Genomic DNA, 23,941 nt, shown 5'->3' with positions numbered 1-23,941 from the left:
GAGAATTCCAATAGAAGCCCATGTTCTAGTGTGAACCTGGACTTCTATTAGAATTCTCTAGGGCATATTATCAAGCCCAATTTTACCGCTTTAGCGGCAGTTTGCTGCCACTAAAGCGGCGATAATTTTAACGCCGTTCTTGATAACATGCCCCAAAAAGTTTTCGTATCATTTTTTAACGGTAAGCAGTAGTCTGTGGGACCACTGTCTGCTTTTTTAGTCAACTTCACACCTTATCAGAGCAGTTTGTCTCAGCATGTCAAAGACTTGCCAATCAGGAGAGGCTACTCCTGAGCTGGAGTTCAGGCACATCAGAAAAGAAAGTTCTATAACTTAGTTTCTATCATAGTTATCATAATAACAACCTTGGAAATTGTTTAGGTTTATTCTAACTATTATGTTAACACTTAAAATTATTATTTTAGCTATCTCCTTTCAGAAGCTATACTTTATTAAATTGTATTAAAGCCTTCTCATGATAGCCTATGGAGCTAATGTACTACAAAGGGGAACCAAGACATTGGCAGTTTTTCCCTCACCTGGGCATATAAAACATGTTTTAAAATGTCCCTACGTATTTTAACAATTCACTCTACATTTGGGCACCTTTGGTAGACCTTAGTGGTGACTTATATGTAAAGACTTTGAAAGTACCCTTAATTCCACAGTTGATTTCCAACATAGTTTTACTTTGAGAGCATCTTACAAAGCTGGGTTGCCTTTAAAATGGCAGTAGGAAACACATCAGTGCAGACTTAAGAGCGCAAAATCTACTTGGCCTCTAAACCTATATGCCCTACCATATACTGCGGCTTACAGGTAGGTTGTCATACCAATAGTAATTACATCTAATTATCATATACCTTTTAAACAGCGCACTGGCCCTGGGTCTGGTTAGCAGAGACCAGGTAACAATCAGTTACTACTAGTATCATTTAAAAAATGGGGGTGAAATGGGCAAAAACACTGACTTTCTCACAGGTCTTATTTATCCATAGCACCCTCCAGAGATTTTGAACTATTAATGATAGCAATTTTCGACTCAAGAATGTTTTACAAATCAATCCAGGTCTGGGCAATTATATGAGAATGGTTCCATAAAATGAAGATATTTTCAGAATTTAATGGGTTCATTTTCAGGTGGTTATTTAGTCTTGTAAGTTTTTTATGCTCATTGCGTAGAACTGGGCCATTATTGAAGTGGAGATATTTGAGCTTGATATTAGCATATTGACAATAAAAATAATTATTGAGTAAAGCTTCAAGAGGTTCTATAGAGAGGTTAAAGAGAGCTGAGCATTGGTAGGTAATTCAGGAACACCCAATAATTATGTGAAGGGATGTGAAAAGCATCTATAAAGATTGACCAATTGTCCTACTAAATATCATCACCAAAAATATTTGGTCAGAGAAATATTGAAGTCAAAATATCTACATACAATATATTGAAAATCCTATACTGATAACCAAAATAACAAATACTATTTAATCCAAAATAGCATTATACAAAAACTTTGAAAGTTGAAAAAAAAAATATAAATTTAAAATATTGATAACAATTATATAAGTTTCTTAAATTAATAATAACATAACCAAAATAGCTAAAATTAAAATATAGACTTAAAAAACGTTCTTTATAAAAAATAAGTAACGTTAATTAAACACATTTCAAACCTAAATCTAAATCATATTTATAACATAGTATTATAAAATAAAAATTGATTATTGATGTAATTATTGTATGAATACATACGCAGGAATGTGTGACCATGCTTTCATGAAAAAAGTCCACTGGGGCAGGATTCACAATTTCAGGCAATGCCATGATATTCACACATGAATTCACATAGATAGTTGTTTTTAAACATTCTTCCTTAGGCTAGTTGAGCAGTATCTGACCACCATACTGGTTGTGATGGCTTGCCTGGCTCTGAATCAATGTTCTTTGATTAGTTTCCCATTGTGAACCAGACTTCTATTTGAGGATATCTTTTTTGCAAAGCTGATCACTTAAGTACTATGAGCATGATTACATGGTTAGTGAAGTGTTGTCCAGATCAGAAAATATTCCTATTTGGAGGCCAATATTACTGGCAAAAACAAGAAACAGTTATAGTTTGTGGGCTGTGGGAGAAGTAGTTGGCCTGGAGAGATGATTACATCAGTAGGTGGAACATTTGCTATTATGGGTCCACTATATAAGCAACCTTATCATAGTTTGAAAAGGACCTCAAGATTTAGTGGAAGAATCTATTGCCCACTATTTAGAAAACCCAGACCGGGTAACTCCCTCCTACATGATAAAAGTAACCATCCATGTAATCACAACTTAATTGTCTCTTATGTGGAACTCCTACATAATAATTGGGGGTGGGCAGAATTTGCAAAATCCACTTTCGCAAATTATCGCGAAAATGTTAAAAATTATCGGAAACACGCGGAAAAATCACGACGATGCGGAAGTTTTTTTCACGCATGTTCGCGAGATTTTCTGCATGGTTGCAGCTCGCCAACTTACCCATGTGGTTGCTCGTGGGCGCGGCCATCTTGTTTTCAGTTGTCTCGCGGTGCATGATTGCGAGAAGAAAGACGTGATCGCGCGACGCATGACGTCACTGCAGGCGCGAACTGTCGCGAGACAGCGCAAATGGCTAAAAGCAATACAACATCTCATGGAGAACGCAACCGGATCAAGAAAACTTGTCGGCGAATGCAGGGATTGAGGTAAGGCGATCGCGCGCGCGCGAGAATGTATTATTTTACAGTGCGAGCAAGAAACAAATTATCGCCAAGCTGCGGAATGCGGAAATTTTGACATTTTCGCGCTTTCCTCGGAACGCAAAAATGTCAAATTATCGCAATTTCCGCGAACGGAACGAAATTTTAGCCCAGGCCTAATGATAATCCTAACTGTTCTACTGACGGAGATTTCATAACAACAAAGGCTGATTTGATAAGTAGATTCAAATCTAGGGGACAACCCATGACTGTGCTCAACACAACTAGAAATAAGGTTAAGCAACACACACATGAAGCTATTAGATATGAAAAATCAAAAAATGTGGCACAGGTTAAGATGATCACAGATTTCTCCACAAATTCATCTCAATTAGGTGCTATCTTTATTTAAAAAAACTGGCAGATACTTCGAACATATACCATCATAGGATAAAATATAAAGATTCACCCTCAGATCACATTCAGGAGACGTCGTTCCCTAAAAGACCATCTGGTACAAAGTTACTTCTGTTATCACACAGAAAGGCAACCAAATAATCAGCTAACATCATTTTATCCCTGTATGAAGTGTAAAGCCTGTAAGTATAGTAACAGGAAAAAGGAATACAAAATACCAGGGAAGACCAATCCCTTTATGATCAATCACACGATTAACTGTAATTCAGACTATACAGTTTCTGTAATAAGAAAAGCATCGGCAATACAACACACTTCTCATTTCTAACATGTGACTTACCCAGTAGCCAGATATTTCCAGACATTTTATGTAAGCAATGGGAATTCTTTTGGCTTGACCGGGTACCTCCCGGGTAAAGGGAAATAAACAGAATTTTGATGCTACAAAGATTAGTGTCCAAGTACATCATAAGTTTGCAACCAGAAATACTCTATGGATTAAATAGTGATGAAGAACATTCAGTCCATGCAGGTGAATACAAGCGAGCAGTTTCAGGAATAGATAAGGGCAGCTGGATTTTAGAAAACAATAGGATCAAATATATGTAAAAGAACATAAACAAGCCTAATATGTATAGAGGTCAATGGACATGCTTTAGACTCACGATAATCAACCCATTTGGGCATGCTTTTTAGAACCATAAGGTAAAGTATTACTTCAGTACATTGAGGATTAATTAGGTTGGTGCATGTCAATATAAATTTAAGTAATTTACTGGAAATATTATGAGTTACACTAATAATTTACAATCATTTATGATATTTAGTGAAAAGAATGTAATTAGTTAATACGTGAATGAATTGACAAACAAAACTTGATCTAAATTTCGATTTTGGCATTCTTTTTTTAAGGATTTGATAACTTTTTAATTTTAACTTATGTCAATTCTAAAACAATTGGAAAAATATAAGTGCATTTATTGTGAAAATATAATTACTGACGTTGACACCGATGAGTAAGACATCTACATTGGTAATCAATTTATACCTTGTTATGATGTTATTTATGATGGTTTTAAGATGGCTGCCAATTATCCTACCTTCACTACTGCAAAATGTTTGCATTTATGTCAATGGCAGACATGTTTGTATGTAAATTATTTCAGATTTGGACAATGTATATAGAGAGAAGGGATTCATGATGAGCAAACACAGTGACCAAAGCTGTTTGCCAAACACATCTGTATGGTTGACAGAGGTATTGTCAGAATAAATAACACTTTCAGCCACCCTGTGAATGCCGTTGAATATTATCCATTTGCAGAAGCATATACTCATGAGTTCAACCCTCACCTTCCCACTAGGATAGGCAGAGTTTTGGTGGTAGGGGAAACACAAACACATGCTGATGCAGGCATAGTCAAGTTACCTAAAGAGCATTATCAGAAAGTCCAAGGACCTTAGGGTTTGCTACAAAATCACACCTTGGCTAATATTCGGTCCACATTTATGTGTGGTCTGTTGAATGTAGTGCACCTATAGTACAGCAGAATGAATTTTCACCACATTTTGAGAAAGCATTATACTGGCAAGAAGTTAAAACATAGTGCCTGAAATATACAACCACACAACCTCCATTTTCAAGGAGTATCCCAAAGTTCTTCTCTGTGTCATACAAAATGAAATGTTTGGGTTGGCATAAGGCAGGATTTGAGGGACATTGGGGACAGTAATTTCTGCTCTCTTGTGTTTTTCCCTTTCTGGATCAAACTTGATATCTCTGATAAGGTTTGTATTTCTTCTCTTTTAGAGAAAGAATTTCTGGGAATTGTCACACAAATAACCTTGCTGCACACTCCAACACAGTTGGAACATTTCTAGCTTCAACTTAAACAAGTGAGCAGATGACTTCCTTCTAAAATTCAAGAAAGCACATCTTATGTCTAGTTTAATGATAATAACATGTACCATTGCCATTTACATCAAGTACACAGCTTTCTTCTTATACCAGATTCAGATCTTGCATACAGCATTGGAGGGATGAAGCATCTGGTTGTGCTTTTCAACCCTACCTTTGTATTTGTTGTAGTGCAGAATTCAAAGTGGTTTCTGGACTCCAGCCATCTGACCATGTACTGAGACTGAGGATTCTGTCTCGAAATGTATGGTGGTATAAAAATACACTTGTCTATAATTTTGGAATTGAGGGTTAGTACTTCCTCACAATGTTAGCCACTGTAATGCACTTTTCCAAACTACTTCCTAACCACCTTTACTAAAATCCCTATTTTGTTGATTCTAGTTGCACCATGAGCAGGGCTGTTCATATAAATAGTCCATGAAAAAATAAAATTCCAGTGTAGAAATGGCCTAGATACAAGTGATGCTCCTTGTTCAATAGGAGATTTTCTTGATCCGAAACAGATTTTCTGTTAGTAGCTAATGACTGAGAGCAATCAGGTGGTGAAACGCTGGAATACGCTCTCTGAGTATACTTGCAGGTTGTATCTATAGCCAGAAGAGATTTCACAAAGTAGATACAATTTAATACTATACTAAAGTCTCTTGCATTTGGTATACTGCTTAAACAGCTGCCACCCTTTGTGTAACACCAAATAACGCATGTTTTTTTCCATCTATATATGTGTTAGAAATGCCTGGCAACTGCCCCATCACAGCACACATTTTGAATAGCTGATAAGAGCCTTGAATGTGTCTGATAATGGCCTCAGTGGTATTAATGTGATGCCACAAGCAAAGGAAACACACAAAACAACTTTGACTTATGACAGGTGGGTATATTTGCATGCAGCCCAATGGGTAACAGGAGCAGTAAGACAACCTAATCAGCTTGTAAATAATGCTCCTCAAGAGAGTAAGATCCCAAAATGTCCTCAATTCTTCAGCATTGGATGGAGTCCGCCGGTTCACTTTTGAAGGGTACTGAAACCTGGCTTAAATTAGTACTGAAACACACCATTTTGGAAAAGGCAAAGCATTTTAGGATTTGCGGGATCATACAAAGCATGCCATTTTGAGCCCCATCATCAAGACACACCAAAAACTAGATCTCTACAGCCAACTCAGTTCACAGTATCTACTATGCATAGCTCAATTCAAGCGTGGCATAAAACAAACCTGAAACAAACCATCCTAAAAAAGGAAAATGTTTATGGAATGCAGGATGATATAAAGAATAGGATTTGGTGACCCATTATGAAGACCAGCCCACAACCTGACCACTGTAGGCAATTCAGGATACAGGATCCATTATATGGGGCTCTCATGTGTCACTAAACAGTACTGAAATGCACCTTTAAGAAAAATCAAAGACTTAATGGAGAGCAGGATGGTATAGAGAATAAAATGATCAACATTTTACACTTTATTCCATTATGCCATTATGAGTATTCTAATTCATAACTATAACGTCTCTGTAACCATGGGTTTTTTAAGTGAATCTCTAAGATTTTTTAAATTCTATTTCCTTACTATAAAGTCCTTGTAGCCTTTAATTTATAAAGTACATTTCTATGGTTGTTTAACTAGTAGTCACATTTGTAGAGTGTTGGAGAATGAGGGTGGTGGCCTCCAACCAGCTCTTATCAATCCTGCTGTGTGGAACTTACTATAGGTAAGAATAGGGGTTCTTGGCCTTCAAGTACCATCACTTTCCAATGAGACTTCATTCCCCAACTTGTAGTGCACCCAAAGGTGTGTTTTCAAAGTGGTGGAGAAAGGGGCATAGCCTCCGAAGATCTCTGAGCAATCCCGCTATGTGGGACTTACAGGAGGGGTTCCTGGCCCCTAAGGACCCTCAGCATCCAAGAGGACTTCATTACTCAACAAGTAGTGAGCCAGGAGGTGCACTTGAATGTGGTGGAGAAAAGGGGCTTGGCCTTTAAACACCTCTCAGCACTCCCTCTGTGTGGAACTTACTAGAGGTAACAGGACGGGTTTCTGTCAGCATTCAAGGGGACTTCATCCCTCAACCAGCAGTGCACCAAGATGTGCATTTGCAGAGTGGTAGATAAAGGGGCAGGGCCTCTGATGAGCTGCATCAGGATTCACGGTTTTACTGGGGACAGGTCGTGATCAGCAATCTTGGGGATCTGAATTCCCGTGCTTATTGAAGAAAAACAGGCAATTTGTTCTCCATTATGGGTCCCTCTGAGACCCTCTAAAACACGCACGGGGTCAGTATACCTCTACCCTGACCCCTTTACACAGACATTTCCAGCCTCGGGTACTGTTTCTGGATACATAAAAGGGTGGCTACAGCTTCCCAGTCACGTAGCAGTCAGCTTTTGTATAAAGTCCCTATGGGAATTTACATGAGGAAAATGTATTTGGGACCCCCCTTTTTCTCAGCCCCAGCTTGACGGATAATCCTGAAACTTCCAAGATAGCAGCTGCAGTGACTGCCAAATATATTTTGAAAATATTATGAATATTTATCAAATGGCACAAAACTTACTAGCAAAACAATACATTATTTTACTATAGAATCTAGGTTCTATGTATAACTACCTTGACTTGCTACATAGACGATCTGTACATAATTTGGGAGGGTCAGGACCCACTTGTGGCGTCAGATATATATCAGCACTAATAGTAGTGAGTCCGATGCCTTCAGAAAAATGCTTAACTGGCATTGCCACTTGGTTAAGACAGACCCATTCATTGTCACCTCATCCCCTCATGACTTACCATAAATAAAAATTACTTCAAGACTTTTTGGTACACAGCTGCACTAACACACAAGCAGACAGAAAAGGTTGGCTGCAAGAACATAATGGCTTTTTTAAGTATTGCAGGTCCAAAGCCTGTAAAGGGAGCAGCAACCAGAGAGATTACTCACTTCCCACGGTAAAGTGACGCCACATAAATAGGTTCATCACATGTGGGAGTGATTACGTGGTCTATGTTCTCCAATGTCTGAGTGGTTATCAATATGTTGTCAGTACCATATGCCCTGTGATGAAGAGAGTTATAAAACACTATAAATCTACTGAACAAGGTGATGTAAATTACCCAGTTGCCAGACATTGGGCGAGAGTGCACAACCAGAATGCTAATCTGCTGTTTTTCATTTGGTATTGACAGCCAACCACTAGGTTCTCTGTTGGTAGTTTGTTTATTCAGCATTGTGGTTAATCTGAGGATAATCTGAGGTAGATAACACCTGGATTATAGAGCATGTAGCAGGAAATTATGTCACAGGATGTTTCTAATGTCAAGCTGACATTGATGAAATGATGTAAGAAACTTGTATCGTTCACAGCTGCTCCACGTAATGTCCCGATGCTTAACCTAGATCAAGAAAGATGGAACCCTTTACGTTTATTCCTGCACAAAATGTCAGATTTTCGGCCTTTTTTTAAACACTGCAACATTAATGGATGCACAATGCTGTGGGAGGGGGGGTGATTCCTTGCTGCTGGGCCTAAGTAAGTAAGCAACCTTCCTCCCACTCTGGCACATCAGATTCTGGGAGTCATTGATAGTAATTATTAGCAGACCTCTGGTTTCTTGATGGAGCATGAACCTGGTTCTAAGATGGACCACCTCATTCTGGTAGAGAGCTCTAGTACTAGAAACTTGAACAAGATTCTTTCCCTAATAGGAAACCAGTGAGGAGCACGCAAATAAGGAAAAATCAATGTTATCACTGGGGAATTCAGAAGAAGGTGAGCTGTTGCATTTTGGACCACTTGAAGCCTGTCTAACAGATGTTCTATAGCCTATAATAGTCCAATCTGAATAACATTTTTCTGCTGAAAAGGTCAGGTAGTGGGGGAACTTTTTTTAAGAGCACAATATACCAAAACAAGTGTCTACCACTGACCTAATTTAAGGCTTAAAAGACAAACGGTCTTCAAATTGGACCCCTAGATTCTTGACTTCACGTAACTGTGGGCCTGGAGGAGTTGCAGCCTTATGTCAGAAAGTCTGCCAAATTTCTGGAGGAATATAGCCAAAATAAAGAATTTCTGTTTAATCTGCAATACTCTTCAGTTGGTGTCATATCATCCAGTGGGAAACTGCAGTCATGCACTTTTGATCTGTGCTCCTGAGATCTCTTCTCCCTTTTCCACAAGAGAACAACTGCTGCATATCATCAGCATAAGAAATAACTTTTGCCACAAGGTCTTCAGCTATCTGTGCCAAGCCATTGAGATCGATATTGAATGGGCTTAGGGCAGAAGAAGGAAGACTCCACACATGTTGAATTCTGTTTTGCCTGAAAGGAGGTGAGCCAGTCCAAGGCTTGACCCGTTTAACCTATAGAGTGGATATGCGCCAGAAGTCTGGAAAGGGGAAGGCCATATCAAAGGCTGCTGATAGATCTAACATGATCAGTAGTGCCTTTCCCCCAGTATCTATGATGCCTTTGATGTAATCAGCAATGTCCATAAGTGCTGTATCAGTACTAAAATGGGGTCTCAAGCCAGACTGGCTCAGGTGTAGCAAATTATTGCATTCCAGATTTAGGAAAAGTTGTCGATACATGTGTTTTTCAAGCATCTTGGATAGTATCGGCAATAGAGAGATTGGCTTGTATTTAGATGGAACTCTAGGGTTTGCATATAGTTTCTTCAACAGAGGCAGGATCTTTGCTTATTTCCAGGAACAGGGAACCATAGCTGTTGCTAGCAACATGTTGAGCACCATGTTCACCTGGAGGATTGATGATGGAAGCCAATGAGTCCAACAAATTAGATGGGTTTATTGGACTAAAAGCACTTGTACCCAACTATTTACTTCAAAATGCAGTTATTATGGGGTTGTAACACCTCAAACACCTCCCTCAAACAATGCCCAGGAATGTACTGTGAAAACATGTTTATTATTTTTTGATGAAATTGAGACAACCACCATGAATAATACAACTGTATGTTTAGGTCCAGTGAAAGGTTTAAATAATTTAAATTTGAGCTCAACCTCCTAGGCAGTATTGCACAATGCGGTGCATTTTCCATGATTGTGCCAGGCCTACCTTTCAATAGGTGCTCCTGCACAGACAAAGAGAATGTGCCATATTAGTTTGAATGCCCCATGGCAGCTTATTCAAGTGAAACACTGAGCGGCTTTGAAGCAGCTGCTCCATTTTTTTCACTTTGTAGACGGCAACCCGCCTGCACTTTTACAAGGGTTGAGAGATCCTCTTGCTGGTGGGTACAGTGAGTGAGTGCACCTGCCTGCAAGGGGATGTCTAGGGTTTCCATTGTACCCAGTTCTCCCCAACAGAGTGCTGCCCTCTGGGGGTACACTGACAGGGTGCACTTTTTAGGTGGTCCACTGTCAGTGTGACCCTTAACAGAGGCTAAGAGATTCCCTCATATGCATGAAGCCACGGCCCAATGCAAAGGAAGGAACACCCTCTGATGATAGTGCTGGTGCTATTATTGTGCAAGCCCAATCTGTATTACAGAATGGGCTGCACAAGTGTCTGTGGCCCCTTCTGTAAGACCAAAGTACTCCAGGAGTGTGTAAAGTGGGCACAAATACCCGTTGTACCTACAGGGCACTTGTATAATAGGGCCCCTGGTAGCTGTGGCACAGAGAAAACAAGCCAAACTCTCCCTTACTGCTGCACAGATCTGCTTCCTCCCCGTTGTTCTCAGTGCTCTCTCCTGCTATTCTCTAATTTTTAACTGTTTATCATTGTTTTTTCCTAATTTGCTGCTCCAACTTGCTGTAGTGAAGACAGGGTTTTGCCTGCACACATTGCTATGTTAACATAAGCGTTTTAGATGTTAACGCCATCTTGCTACTTTGCTGCGTTTGCACATGACACTACAGGTAGCTGTTCTTATAAGTAAAACTGCTTGCTTGCTTTTTCTTCACATGGGAACAATCTGTTTTTCACATCCCTAGACTTACACCGCGGCCTAAGTCTGAACACTGTGTGTAGAAACCGTCTAGGTCAAATAACAATGTATGCTGTTGAATTCAGGTTGATCGGCCGACGCTCTAGACACAACAAGTACACAGCTGCAAATATCTGAAACTCGGGTGCCTTTAATATTGCATTGCATGCATGATGCTTGCACTCTTGGAGAAATACTTTCCAGACACAGAGAGAAGTGCTGATCCTGTGATGTGATTCACCTAAGCTGATCTTGGAGGTATGAGGTTCCCCATTCAAGCCTAGAGACCTTATATTATTATCATAAAACTAGCTTATAGCCTGGGGAGGGTGGTACACAAGGTATTATAGGACCTGTTTCCAGGTGTATAACATGATTTCTCCCTTTGGGTTTTATTGAACTGTAACAATGCTGATGGTTTTATTTCTAATCATTTGTTTGCTTATGTTAGCCAACATACTGCACCTTAGTACTGCACGTAGTTAAAAATAAACATTTTAAACCTTTCCGTGTCTCTGATTACTCACGTTGTGGACTGATATGAGAATAACAACAAAAAGGTGTTCTTGATTCCCACCATTCCTGAGAGTAACCTAAGTCGGTTGTTCTGGGTTGTCTAATCATTGGTAGCTTCGCTGTAGTACAGAGAACAAATGAGTCACTGATGCTAGTCGATAGGGGTTCTGGGTACTGAGGTGAGTTTTTTGGTATACCACAATTCACTGAGGTCCTGGTTTCCTGCACATAGTTCTGTGCATGAGCAGAATCCCCACAACATTGCCTCCTGTTTCCCCCCCTCCTGCCCAGTCCAACTCACTGCCTCCCAGGACCTATTTAATGAATGATACAGTGCAAAGGTGCGGTGGATGCATGCAGAGAACACTTCACCCGCATTCTGAAGGTACGTTAAAGGTAACCCCTTCTGCACCCGTACTCATGTAGACCGCACCCAGAGCCAAGATCCCTGGTTCTTCCTGTCTGTGCAGCTACATAACCACAGACCACTGAGCCCTGGACCTTGGTTGCAACAACAACAGCTGCCACACATCTCCACATACCACCAGAGGACTGTTCTCCTGCCAGCACTTCCACTTCACCTACCAAAGCAACCAACACAACCACTGTGTTCACCATGCTGACTGAGACCACCACTGGACAACTCCAGCTTCACACGCAGAAGCTAGAAAAAGTATCAGAAACCAATGGAACAACGGTCTCAACTCTCTTCTCCCAAATACATTCCTCAACCCAGAACAGGCTGTAAATGTCCCTAGTAGATCATAGCAGGCACCAAAACAATCGTACCCTCCAAGCCAGCCAACCTGAAAATACCGGCCAGAAGAGTCAGCTGGTTCACTGCAGAGCTGAAATCCTTCAAACTCAACTGCTGATCTGCCCTCCAGGCACAAACTCAGCTTCTGTTTGGCCTCAGTAGTCATCAATCTGCAGGCAGTCACAAGGGCACTCTGTTATTTCTTTAAGGACGCTTAGAGTCTGCCAGGAGACACATATTGTCATGTGAACCTAGCTAGAAATGTTATGTATGAGAACTAACTGATCCTGTGAGTCTACTGCCCTCTGGTGTATAATGTTTGTTTTATTTGAGATGTTCAACACAACAAAGAAAGTAATGGTTCAAATTAGATTTTTCTGTAGTCATTCAACACCAAACTCATTCCAACTTTTACATACTGTTCCAAAACAAATCTTTTCACAATAGTATCAAGTGAGAATGAAAGAAACATGCTAAGTATGTTTCTAAAGTACATTTACAAGCATTTGCATGGAGTCTATCAGTTTAAGAAACAACAAAACTCACTATGAATGTTCATTAATCACGTATAATACAATTAAAATTCTTCTCTAAACACTTATCAAATCCAGAATCAGCCCTACTCACACTCTAAGAACTGACATGAATACACTTAGGGATGTTTTCAATGTTTATTGAACCAAAGTGAAAGTAAAGAATATATGTGCTGCAATGATCAATAGACACTAGCAGATGTAAGTTATAAGGAGTGTCAGGACAGTGAACAATACACATTGTTTCACCTTCGGGCTGAAACAACGTATATATGCAAGCACATGAAATACTATAACAATCCGGCGTACTCCTAGTATGCAAACCCTAACCCATCTGTCTAGGGTGTATGTGTATGTTTTGCCAAGATTTCCTTTACTGTATTATCCAACCCCATTTCCTGGTGCATGATAATGTAGGACCTTGTCTTGGTCATGAGCTGGACACACCTCACAGAGATGTAAGTCAGCTGCTGGGCAAAACCATCAGCCAGTAGAGACCTCACGATATCAGCAGTAGTATTTCTTCTGACTATGCATGGACAAAGATCTTTATTTATAGAAAAGGCATCCTTGCCTTGGGCTGATATTGTGATCAGGCTGCATTTGTCTGCGTGCTACAGATAGCTGTGTCAACATATGGATGATAATAACAAACACATTTGCACAACATACATGTAGGCCTTGTACATAGTGCCAAGGCAATATGATTGTGGTCTTTTGAAGTTGACTTGTATAAGCATGGACAGTGTTTCTAGGAAACTAACCCGAAAGTTCACAAATGTAAATGTGTGTCAAAAGTTGAGACAACTTCAGGAATGACCAGTGTTCATGTAAAATGGCAAAGTTTCCTGCTAGGGACACATGATACTATAGTATAGTATAGAACCCTTGTGGATGGTCACACCCACAATTTTTGCCCCAAGGCTGATTGGTGACTGCTGCCCAGGGCCCTGTGCCAGTGTTCTCACCCTAAACTCTATGTAACCAAATTGGTACTCTCAATTAGCAAAGGACTTTAAACCCCTAATACATCCCTAGTAAAGTGGGACTAAGGGTACCCAGGGCACAGATATTAAAGGGGTCATCAGGGCCTGAAGCACTATTTGCACCACATGATTGGCTCATGTAAACAGATGACAGAAAGCCCACCATTTTAGACTGCAGGAGCAGTTCAAACTGCTCCAGTTCAAATTTGCCATCACTATGAATGTCAAAGTCCAAGCACTGTCATTTATATATGTCAGTCACCGTGTAGATAAGCCTATTAGGCCCAAGAGACAGGATGCAGTATATTATAGGTGCGAACACATACGTTTAAGACTAGATGTCCCGATAGTAATACTTGCCATGAAGGATTACTATAAATGATCAGCAGTCATTAGGATAACATGACTTGGGCACCCTGAGGATGACAGCTCCATTATGGTGCAGCCAAAGATAGACTTAATTGGTATCCAATAATGTGCCTCATCACCCCAGAAATGATTCCAATGTGAATATTGATCTGGTAAACACTCAGGGAGCTACCTATGTGGTTGCTCATTTATTTGGCCCAACCTTCCATGTTTCCTGTCTGGCAGGCTGCAGCTGCTATTACCAAGATAGGAATATGATCTCCTGCCAGGCAGTGTGAACACTCCAAGGAGCCTGAAACAAAGGCCTTTGTAGGAAGGAGGTAACACCTCCCTCAGTGGCGGGATGGCTAGTGAAGTGGCACATCAGGGCTGTGAGTTTCAAAACATACACCACTACTAATAGGAATGTGGGGTGGTTCCCAAATGAGGAAGCTGCCCTCCCCCAGGCACATTTTCACCGGGCAGGCTGTACAATTAGATAGTCAGAAGTTGTACACCCCTAGAAGGCTAGCTTCAGCTCTAGGGTGGGCTACCTTGTCTGTAGAGTCAAGGAATGTTTGTTTAATGTTTTTAAGTGGCAGATAAGTGGGTTCTGGGTAGAAAATGTGATGTGGTCACCTCAGGGGTGGATTATTTATAGGGGTTAGTACCCCATTGGCTGTTTGTACCCACAACCCTAAATCACCTAAATCTAAGATTTAAGGGGCACGCCTGGCACAAGAACCTCAGATATGTGATGACTGCAAACAAGGACGAAGAAGATACATGAGTCTGTGGCATCAGGAGATGCACAAAAAAAGGCAAGATGCACTTCTTTTCTGGACCTGAAGGACTGGGACTCATCCTGGACCCAGACAGGAGAACCCCTTTGAAAGCCAAAACCACCTCCAGACTTCCTTAGACAAATGACACTAATCTCCTGAAACTGCAGGTAAAAACAAGATATCAGAACCAAAGAATTGCTGGCCATATGGACCTCTGAGGAGGGATCGGCCAAAAGTAAATGATCCAGGGCATTTTGGGATCAGATGTCGAAGGATCACCTTGCTGACCTTACCGCTGCCAAGGTTTTTTGGTGGATAGTCCAGCTACCACTACCTTTACTCAACACTGTAACCAGAGGGAACTCTGTGATCGATTTTTGCATCCATTTCCTCCCCAGCACCATCTAAATGGTAAAACTAGCTCCCCAGTGGCTGTGGTTTCAGCGCCAAGGACAACCAGGACAACAATACTCCTGGGCTTCTTGAGCCAGGTAAAATCAAGTTCACTGTTGTGGTTTGGTCCTGGGACCTAGATCATCTTTACTCCCCATGGATTCCACACAACTTGACCAACTAGTGACCGATTGTTACTAGTGCCATTTCCTATTGATTGCAATGTTAAAGTTTTATGGTAGTGAAATGCACTGATTTATTTTTCTTCTAAAGTCCATAACTCCAGTTATACATATCAAATTTTATTTGTTTTGGTGTTTGAATTTATGTATGAACCTGCTTTATTTTCATAAATTGGTGTTGGATTTCCTTTCAGTCTGAACAATTATTTATTGATCATGTTGGTACTCTGAAATGCTTAACACATGTTCCTTCATTAAATCCTGACTGTTCTTTGTAAGACTTCCAGAACTGAGCTAAGGAATTATTAATGTGAACCCAAGGACCATCTTTAGGGTTTTGCGAGATTATTAGTGAGGCCTACGCAGCACCACTATATAATACTACACTTTCTTAAACACAGCCAATACCTCTAGGGCTCCTTCGGCAGAGGTAGCTGCATCCCATGATCAGGGTTACCAGTTGTATGCAGATGACACTTGGATCCTGCTGGGTTTCCATGAGTACTACTCTGACACAATCCATTTAACCTTGTCTATTAGCATAAAGGACTGAATTTCCACAAATTACCATTGCCCAATTATGGGCAAAACTGAGATTCTGGCATCAGAACTTGATCAGCAATCGATACGCCTGTCACAAATTGTAAAAAGCAGTAAAAAGCCAATTGTTAAGGATTGCATTTGCAATCTAAGCCAGATCTAATAACCTACTGCCTTTGCTTTGGTGGGCGACGTCTATGCTGCATTAGTGCATTGTAGTGCAAAAGGTACCCTTAACACCAATTGTTCACATGGTGTGTCTATCCCTTTCAGAAAGGAGCACAGGAGAGATAGAGTGGTCTTTTGGTGGCTCCCTGTAATGGAAATGCTAATCCTGTGAGTTTGTTAAAGCCAGGTGCTATGACAGCAGCAGAGAACTGACAATTGTGGACAAATCAAACACTTTCCCATTCTACAACAGATAGTGACAGCTCACCAAATGCTCATGCCTGCTCTCAGTAAACATCAGGAATGCCAAGAATCCACAATTCCCAAATGCAGCTGCCCTAAGGAGAGAAGCCATTGTAGCAGCAGCCCCCAATTGGCAAATTGCAGAATATGGCCATATTCTTCCAAGCAAATGTGCCAGAAGAACCTTACTGAAGAAGTGGTCTAGAAGTACAACATATGGAAAGTCATGTTCACCAACAACCATTTCACTGCAGTGCCCATCCAGGGGTAGTGTTGGTTAACCCATAAAATTTACTGTGTGCCAATATTTGGAATTTTAAAATGCCTTTCAGGTCTTCAATAAAACACACAATCTCTCAGGATTGTTATCCCTTTTGTTTAACTTGGGTCCTTACCTGTTTTACTTCAAGAAAGTTGGAGCCCCCTTCCTAGCCTGCACAACAAGTGAATGAAGTGTTGACAGTTTGGGGCCAGCACAGCAATATACTATGGCAGCACACAAAATGTTATTGATATCAGCAGCAGGGGACCTGATTTAAAGTTTGATAAGCAGGTTACTCCATCACTAATGTGTCAGATATCCAGTCTGTGGCGACGCCTTGTGCTTTACTCCTGCTGTGAATAAACAAAATGCATGTGGTACTAGGGTCAGTCACTTGTTCAGGGAAGGGGCTAAAATACCTGGCCAGAAACTGGGTCTGCCCTCCATGTACTAATGTGCAATGCCAAAGCCTGTGTGCACCACTGGTCAGATCCCTAAAGAGTGTGAGGTGTAGGGCATGGCAAGGAGTCACACTGTGCAGTGCACCACCCATTACACAAACTCTTATTCTCATGCACTGATGTACCAAACAAGCAACATGCATTTTCATTTAGTTTTAAACCATAATATGTTGTCCTAAATAAAACCATTAGTTATGTTTTTATTTATTTTTCTATGTTTCTACTTTTTTGGGAGCTGAAAATAAAACTATGACTGAGACAGTAGAAATCGAACATGGATTATAAAGAATACATTTTTTGGTATATCTGCTAATATAATCAACCAAAATATAAGGTGTGGGTCATTAGATGTCACACTAGTGTATACTTATAGTCAATATCTATTGTCTTTTGTGACCCCACTGCATCGAAGTCACAAATAATCCAAACACCGATGAGCACAAATGAAAAGCAGCATATCATTATTTAATAAATATAGCTTAATTCAAAGTAAATAGGACACAAAAATGAATACATCCAATGATATTCCACAGGAGTCTTGCACGTCAATTTTAGATCCGCTTTATCGAAGTTTATTACAGTTGCTCATCAGCCCAGTCAACACGTTTCATCTATGTAGACTTAATCAGTGCTGTAGAATTAAAAAATACAAATCAGAATTTGTATCTCTTGTATAAATAGATAACAAAATTTACAATAGGCTCAATAAACAATACATCAAAATATTTTTAGACAAAATACACAAGACCCCATACCTATAGATATTTTAATAGTAAAAAAAAAACAGCCGGTTTCTATACATTTTCAAATATATTCATATATTGACCATACAGTTGTATTTTTTCCTTCATATGACAGGTTTTCTGTTGCTTGTCCAAACTCTCAATTGACCGGTTTTATCACAGACCAGTCTTGCTCAAATAATATGGATTTAAACACTGCTCACTTGAGTTTTTCTTCAGGGATTAATGTCTATTCAAGTGGGAAAAAATATAAGATAGTAGAAGTCCAACAATATGTAGAGTGGTGTGGTACCATCTTGTTCAATCAACAATATGAAGAAATCAAATTCACTGATGGGAAAATGTCAAGTGCATTTGACATATGGAATATAAAAGTGTGTTCTTAAAAACGCCCCACCCATGCCACTGGATATACTCTCAATTTGATGACTATCCCAACTGATTTCCCAAATGATTCATATCTTATTTTAAAGTATTTCCTGAATATGTAACCCAAATAGAACAATAATATACTTCTTCTACTCAAGTCACTGACCCACACAATTTTACCAAAGCTAGAATCATTATAGACTATTAGTCCTATAATCAAAGATGCATTTTATCTATCCTGGGCGTGGTTCGCGAAGTAGCACTACTTGAAGCTACGCAAAGTGCACTTCGCACTACGCGAGCTATGCGTAGCACTTCGCGAACTGCGTAGTACCCTGTTCGCACTGTGCAAGATGTTGTTTTCAATGATTGCACAGTGCGGACAAGCAACCGGCACTGTGCAATCATTGAAAACGGCATCTTGCACAGTGCGAGCTGTAGTTTTCTGCTGCTCGAGTAGATTTTTACTCGAGCAGCAGCTTTCTCAACGCGGACTGGTAGTTTCTCATCGCGAGCGGTCGCGAGCATACGCGACCACTCGCAATGAGAAACATGACCTCCTCGCGTTGAGAATCTCGCCGGGAGGTTTATTTTCCACGCTCGCGATCGCCAACTTGATGTTGCTGGCCGCAAACGAGGAAAGAGTCTCGCCGAGATGTCATTTTGCTTGCTCGCAGTCGCCAACTTGACGATGAGGACCGCGAACAAGCAAAAAATGACCGCTGCACTACGCAACACTACTCTACACGTGTTTGCACTGTGCTGCGTGCAATTCGCGTAGTGCGAAGTAGCGCAAACTTCGCAAACTACGCGAGCGTAGCGTAGTGCTTTGCCCAGGCTTAATTTTATCCACAATCCATACAAGAGTAAATAAATGTTTTTATATTTCTCCTGTTTTTAATTGTTAAGTGCTAAACATCCCAGATTTCCTTTTAAATGCATCCTACCCAAAATACATAAGTCCAAAGAACATCCCCCAGGTAGTACGATTATCTCCAGCACAGGCAGTTTAACGGAGCATCTGTCAGAATATGTTAACTCCTTCCTTACACCTATAGTATTCAATAAGCCTTCTTACATTTGTGACACCATGGATTGTGATATATATATATTGCTGGTTCAGAACATTATTTACACAACAGGTATTCCTTACTGAATTCATTTAGCTTATAAGAATCCTCTATAAGTTGGCACTGTATCCCTGAATGCCCACAACACTGCACATAGGATTTGAGTTGCATTTTTATTGTTTCCAGCCCTGAGGAAGTCGAGGGTTAATACCCTAACGATGACACATGTGTTGGCTGGACCTTGTGCTGTTATCTTGAATAAAGACAAAGAAGACTCAACAAAAATACATTACTTGCTCCCATCGATTTCAAAGATGATTTGGTGAACTTTCGTGTTATTTGAATGCGTCTGCATAAGAATTGACATTGTTCATTTCGGACCTTTGGGTCCCAACTTTGAGGGTTTAGGGGTTTTCCTTCAGCTGTGGCACCTCAAGAATTTTCTTTTATTTACATTACGTAATTTGACGAGTGCCATTTTCCTGTGAGAATCAATACCCCCATTCTGTAGAGTACATGTCTAAACCATCACAATTTAGTTAACCATTATAGTTAGCTTATTCTCTAAGAAGTAAGTGGTTCTTTTGGTTAACATGGTAACTGTTTCCACTGGCATGAGAAAAAGGTCCATAGTATAAGTCGTAAATGGATTTTTTTCGGTGTTTAGAGGGGAGTCTACAATTATAACAATCGGCGGGTGTATTGCAACAGATCATCTGTTAAAATTTGGTGAACATCCGCCACAAATTTATCCTATCCCATTTCCATCTTCGTTGATTATGGTAGATGTTCCTAAAAATGACAAATATTGTACCCCCACACATACCCTGACAGAGGTATGACTACTAATGAATGATGGAGGAAGCACCAACAGAGGATGTCAACCCCAACAACAGATGAACATGACCAGCGTTACAGTAAACACAACAGCTGTGCAACCCCGTTGTAAAATCCCCCTCACATCAATAAGGAAGAACAGAAGTCCTGCCACTAAACTCTGAGTGAGGTCTTGTTGGACGCTGGCTTATTAGTAGGTACAGGTAGGTACCTACGGCTAGTAATGACACCACAATCACAAATAAGGTCCAGTCAAGTTCTCAATAAATGAATCCTTGCTCAACCCTTGGTAGATTGGCTACAAGTTGAAAAGATTAATTTGGAGACAGGTGTGTAAGGCATTTGAAAACAACAATACATTATATAAATAAGACACCCACAATCTAAATCCAAAACCAATTTACAAAAAGTAGGAAATATTTTTATGACCAAAATGACACCTATACAACAAAAATCCAATGTAGAGAACAGGAGATATGATTTTTAAAGATTATGGGCCACATGTACAAAGACCTCTACATGCGATGTCCTATTAGCAAATCTGTGTGATTGGCTGTTGGGAAACAGTGTGTTTTGCTCTGTAAGCGATTCCCATTTGGTCACAATTGACCTACCTCATTAATATTCATGAGGTAGGTCACCATTTGCGACCCATTGGGAATCACTAAAAGCTCAGGGATGGTGGACTGCTGGAGACAGCAGACCACCATGTAGGTGTTTGCTTTAAAATAAAGCAATGTGTTTTTAGGTCAAGCATTCAAGACCTCTTGTATATACTTTAGTACATTATAATAATACTGGAGTTTTTATAGTGCAAACAGCTACCTCTATAACAGAGGTGTCCCGGCGCTCTAGTAGCAAGTACAGCATGCAGGGAAGTTTGGGTATTGGGGCCATGCCTAGTCATTGCTAAAAAGCCATGTCTTCAACGCTTTTCTAAAACAGGTCTCTGTGTTAGCTTGGCGGAGGTAACCAGGCAGGGCATTCCACATTTTGGCTGTTCTTGCTGAGAATGCCCTACCACCCAGCCGGGCTTTTGCAAAGCAGGCAACACAGAGCAAATTCTGAAAATTTGACCGCTGAGATCGATTTTGCTTATAGCAGCAGAGTCTTTGTTTAAGGTAGCTGGGACATTTTCCCTTAAGAGCGCGATAGTCAAGGCCTTGAATTCTATTCTTTTAGCTACTGGGAGCCAGTGTAGCTCCTGTAGGTGTGGAGAGACATGATGTCGAAAGGGAATACGTCTAATCAGTCTTGCAGCCACATTCTGCACCATCTGCAGACGTCTAATCGATTATTTAGGCAGGCCGAGATATAAGCTGTTTGCGTAGTCCAGCCTGGATGTCACAGTGGCATGGACTACAAATTTGCGGCAGTCTTCTGGCAACAGATGTAGAAATTTACAAAGGTTTTTTAATTTGCTAAAACATGAGACCTGTTGGATTTGGGCCAAGAAAGAGAGGTCAGCCTTCCATTTCACCCCCAAATTTTTGATACTAGAGTTGGGGGAAGGCGGAGGGCCCATTTCTGATGGCCACCACAGATCTGGAGCAGGCACTGGGCCCTTTCCAAAAAACAGCACCTCTGTTTTTTCCGCATTGAGCTTTAGTTTGTTTATATTCATCCAGAGGGCTATGTCTCACAAACAGGCTTTAAAATTCTTAAAAGAGATATGTAAAATTGGGGAAGATTCAATGAGGTGAACAGAGGCTGGAATCTATACTAACTTTTTATGACATACATTTACCTCTGACACCATTGATCACAAAATGTCTTTTCCAGCTAGCCTTTTTAATGACTGCGGTTTGTAAATCAATTGTTACGCTTTCTTGTTATTTCCAGGGACGAACGAACACAACTTCATTTTTCAAAACACATGTTCTATATATAAAACAGTGACAAATATATACATTTATGCAGTGACTTCATGACATATCATACAAAAAAGAAAAAAAGACTTGAAACAGACAAATAATGAATTTTTTCATAACAGTAATAAGTTGTCCGATTTTATATATCTTTGGGAACTGAAGCAAGTTAATTCCTCTAGTTCTGACTGTTAGTACTGTCCTTGGCAGAGTCGAATACTTATGACATGATGGTTTAAGGGAGCAATGGACTTATTTGCTGTTTTTTGTTGTTTTTTGTTTGCGCTCTTTGGGGAGTTCTGATGTCTAGATCGGTCTCTCCCAGAGTTTTCTAGATCTCTGCCTGTTAGCCAACGCGTTTCGACCTATATCGTAAGGGACCTATATTGTGTTTGTGAGGTCGTCTTCAGGGCTGTTGTATGGTTGAAGTCGGACATCTATTCCTGTAGGAACACAAGTGTGACTGTTTTAATTTAAGTACTATAGTGGAATGTTGTAGAAACAAAGGTGTTTTGAGGGACTTACGTGCACTCAGGTAATGGTGGCTTTTCGTCTTTGTCTGTAACACATGAATGAGTTGTAAGGGTATTAGCACTTTTAGTGTAGGACTTGTCTATTTTTGATCTTGTGCTTATGTGATACAAGTCCTACCTTACGGTTCTTGGTTCAAAGTGACCGGCTTTCACGGTTGGACTTGTCTTGCCTGATGGGGCTGATTTCTCTCTGCGGAGCTGAAAATGGATGGAAGGAAGGTTTGAGTATGCTGACGGGGGTAACAGATAGGGTTACTTCATTTGTGTCGTGACTAGCCTCGTAAGTTTTTAATATCTAAAAAATGTTGCTTATTGAATAATGCAATATGGGGGCGTGACTGTCAATACTTTGTGCCTTGTTATGGTTACTGGTGCTGGTAACTCGTAGTTTTAAATGCCGAAACGGCGGAAATCTGACTTTAAATACCGTTTGTTACACCCTGGGCTTTTTTTAGTGTTCCATGCGGGGTATGGTTGCATCTCCCGTGTCATATCGGGTTGTTTAATTGGTGTCGATGTTACAAAATGGCGGGTGCCCCTTCGAATCACCGCATGCTTCTTAGTGGATTATTCTCGTTTGAGCTTTCAGTACCTTTTTCCGGTGTTGTTGAATGTCGGGCCGTCTCACTTGAACGATCGTGGTATTTTTTCTTTATTTTTCCTCGGCGTTTCTCTTTCCTCACGTTTCCTGCAATACCGTGGTGCTGTGAGCCGCTCCTGCGTATTGATAGGTTCTTATGGAGTTTCCGGCGTGCTTACGTGGGACATCGTCATGGTAACGAGATTGTTATTGCTCCGGGATTCCGGGAATTGAATAAAACTTTATCGCGGCTTGTCAAGATGTGTTGTTGTCACTTTTTTTGTTATTGACCTATAATAATGAAGGAGGCGTAGACTTGTGTAGTCTAAGGTTTCTACCAAATTGGTATATTAGGTGTTTTCATGGGCCCGCCTATTAGGTTTTTCAGACGTGATTTAGAATCAAAACGGGTTTTGACAGGGTTTGTCCATTTGTTTGTAATCACTTTTTGTTATAGATGTAATCCTTTTTGGGAAAGTCTTTTTGTATAAAGGGGGTGTATGTCATAAAAAGTTAAAATTCTTAAAAGTCTCTGCCGTCTGCTCTTGAAAAGAGAAAACCAACTGGGTATCGTCAGCGTAAGAGATTGCCTTCACACCCGAGTTGGCAATCAAAGAAAAGAGTGGGGCTAAGTACAAATTGAAAAGTAAAGGGCTCAGCGCAGAGCCCTGAGGGGCGCCACACCATATAGGTTTAGGTTTTGATGCAAAAGGTCATAAGGCAACTCTTCGGGTACGGCTGCTAAGATATGATTTCAG

This window comes from Triturus cristatus, chromosome 2_1 (assembly GCF_964204655.1).
Source record: "Triturus cristatus chromosome 2_1, aTriCri1.1, whole genome shotgun sequence".
NCBI classification, from domain to species: Eukaryota; Metazoa; Chordata; class Amphibia; order Caudata; family Salamandridae; genus Triturus; species Triturus cristatus.
This window is presented reverse-complemented; position numbering follows the sequence as displayed.